Genomic DNA, 3,186 nt, shown 5'->3' with positions numbered 1-3,186 from the left:
TTTTTTTGAGACGGAGTCTCGCTCTGTGGCCCAGGCTGGAGTGCAGTGGCGCGATCTCAGCTCACTGTAAGCTCCGCCTCCCGGGTTCACGCCATTCTCCTGCCTCAGCCTCCGGAGTAGCTGGGACTACAGGCTCCCGCCACCATGCCCGGGTAATTTTTTGTATTTTTAGTAGATATGGGGTTTCACCGTGTTAGCCAAGATGGTCTCGATCTCCTGACCTCATGATCCGCCCACCTCGGCCTCCCAAAGTGCTGGGATTACAAGCGTGAGCCACCGAGCCCGGCCGAAAGGGAGGATTTAAAGTTGGAGAAGCTTTACGTGCTGTTAAGGATAAGCATTAGTGGGTAGTGAGGTGGAGTGGAGGAGGAATTTGGAGCTTAGATCACGGAAACATTGAGTCAAGCACTAAATTTTTGAGGAAGAATAGGAATTCTGGCTGACAGGTACCTGGGAGATGAGAGACGGTGTTGAAATGTGTAAGCCTTTTTGTTGTGGCAGGAGACGAAAGGCGTGAAGATGGTATGAGTTAGGGAGGTGCTTAGAGGAACTGCACTGAGCAAGCAACACTGAGACAAAAAGGGTAGGGGAGAACTTTCCAGGCTCCATGGAAGGGCCATCGCTCAAAGCGTCCCTCTCTGTTGAGAATGGTTTATAGGTGTGCCCAATGGTGAGTCTTTGGGGCCTTCAGAGTGGCCAGGCAGGCCAGGCTCCTCTGGATGCAAGCAGCCTCATCTTTTTATTGTGGAGTACCCTGCAAATATTGCCTGGGCCATAACGTAAAAGCGACATGGAAGTTGTGGTAAAGTACTGGCACAGCTGACTCCCGATTTTGCGTGATGACTATCATTACCTCAGCAGCACCAGCCTAGGGTCTGGAATATAGCAGGCGCTCAAGATGTTTGATGAGGTGTTTCCACTGCGTGCTATTCTGGGAGTTAAGAGACCTGAGTTCAAGTCTGGCTCCGCAGCTGACTTGCTGTGTTGATGATGGGCAAGTCCTTGCAAGCCTTATGCTGCATCTCAGATTTTACCTGTTTCCTGAGGAAATGGGACTAGAATCCATGGTTCCTAAAGATTCGGAGAGCCGTGACCCCCTTTGAGAATTTGATGAAAACCAGAGACCCTCTGCCTTTGAGTAGCACACATGCAGGAATAAACAAACGTGTGCCCTTTCAGAGTGTGCTTGGACTAGATGTCCATGATCGAAGAAGAACTCGCCTGAAGGGATTGCTCAACTCAGGGGCTTGACTGCCTCTTCATCACAACCTCACGCTAAGGAGCTCTCTACCAGAGGTGAAAGTACCCATCTTAGAAATGACTTAACTGTATCCCTGGGCCCTTGTCTGTTGTTTTTGTTTGTTTTGTTTTTTTGAGATGGAGTCTCGCTCTGTTGCCCAGGCTGGAGTGCAGTGGCACAATCTCAGCTCACTGCAACCTCTGCCTCCCTGATCCTCACTGCCTCCGCCTCCCGAGTAGCTGGGACTACAGGCACATGCCACCACGCCCAGCTAATTTTTTATTTATAGTAGGGACGGGGGTTTCACCATATTGGTCAGGCTGGTCTCGAACTCCTGACCTTGTGATCCACCCACCTCGGCTTCCCAAAGTGCTGGGATTACAGGCGTGAGCCACCACGCCCAGCCACCCCTTGTCTTTTGAGGGGACTCTCACTGGCCTGTAACTCCAGAGTTACAGAGAATGTAGTAAAGCCTGTGAAATAAAGCACTCGTAGTACTCAGTAAACTACAACACCCACCAGGTTTGGATGGAGCTATAACATTAGCTATAACCAGAAGTACAGATGTCTTGAAAAAGCTGAGCACTGGAGCATGGTTCAGTTTAGACCCACTTCAGGTTTTGCAGTCAGAGTCAGAGGAACTTAGTGTGGTGTTGTCTCAGGCAAGGTCCATGAAGAACAGGAAAGGAATAAATGCTGTCTGCCTTAGCTTCAAGAGCACAGGGGAACAGACTTGGGAGGCAGTGCGGTATTATGGCAGGGTGAGAAGAGGAGGACACCTCCACTGGTACTCGGATGAACTGGGTCAAGCACCAGTCTCAACACATCCATGCTCTCTCTGACCCTAGAAAAGTCAGTGTTCCTGGGCTCTGGTTTCCTCACCTGTGAAGAAGGACTAATAGCACCCAGTAGGTCAGGGAGGCGGTGGAACCGAATCCCAGCCATGCAACTTGTGTGCTCTACAGCGATGGCAAATTAACCTGAGCCTGTTTCCTCATGAGAAATGATTACTTTGGAAGCTTCTTCTAAGAATGTGACTAAAACCTTTAGGAAAAACACATAGCACAAGCTTGCCACAAAAGAGAGGCTCAACAAAAAGAAAAACCTGATTTCCAGTGCTCTTATTGGGAATCAATGGAAGTCGCTGTGAACATTGGATACTGCTGAGAAGAGGAAAAAAATCAAGTTTCTTGCCTAGGACTTTCTGTGCTGCTCCTATGTCTTTGGATGTGTTTGGTTGCCTTTTGTGAAAGGCTTTTCCTTCCGTTTATTTACCTGTGTGAACAGAATTCAAAATTCTTTCATCATTTCACTAAAGCTCAGTGAGGAGTACCAACTCAAGCCAAACAGCCTGATCCTGCCTTGGCAGCCAGATTACACACATCTGAAACTGACCAGAAATACCATGCCCAGCAAATAATGTGATCTGTGAACTGAATCCTGTGAGGGTTGTGGGCCTCCCCAAGGCAGAAAGGGTTGAATTTGATAAGGTTGTTATTAGCCCTATCCCATGAGGGAGAGGGAGATCCACATCTTTCCTGAAAGCGCCTCACATACACCATCGAAAACCTGTTCATTTGCATTTGAAGCAGCATGCAAATAAAACGTTTTGGCTCTATACCTTGAGTAGCTGATTATGTCTAAAACTGATGTAAGTTTGGGGATATTGTCCAGACCCTTCCACAAGTTTATTCTAAATATATTTGTCAAGAATTTGCACTCTGGAAATAACCCCTAATCTTCCCAAAACTCCTCTTAGGGGAATTCCTTGTTTATAATTTAGCTGAATAAGAGGTGTGACTCCACGTTCATTTCTCCGAGTTTGTAAGGAAGAGGCCTTAATAGTCACTAGCGGCCGGGCGCGGTGGCTCAAGCCTGTAATCCCAGCACTTTGGGAGGCCGAGACGGGCGGATCACGAGGTCAGGAGATCGAGACCATCCTGGCT

The sequence above is a fragment of the Rhinopithecus bieti genome, unplaced genomic scaffold, assembly GCF_001698545.2.
Source record: "Rhinopithecus bieti isolate Rb0 unplaced genomic scaffold, ASM169854v2 scaffold_54056, whole genome shotgun sequence".
Classification (NCBI taxonomy): Eukaryota; Metazoa; Chordata; class Mammalia; order Primates; family Cercopithecidae; genus Rhinopithecus; species Rhinopithecus bieti.
The sequence above is the reverse complement of the archived record's forward strand: the minus strand, read 5'-3'. Positions refer to the sequence as shown.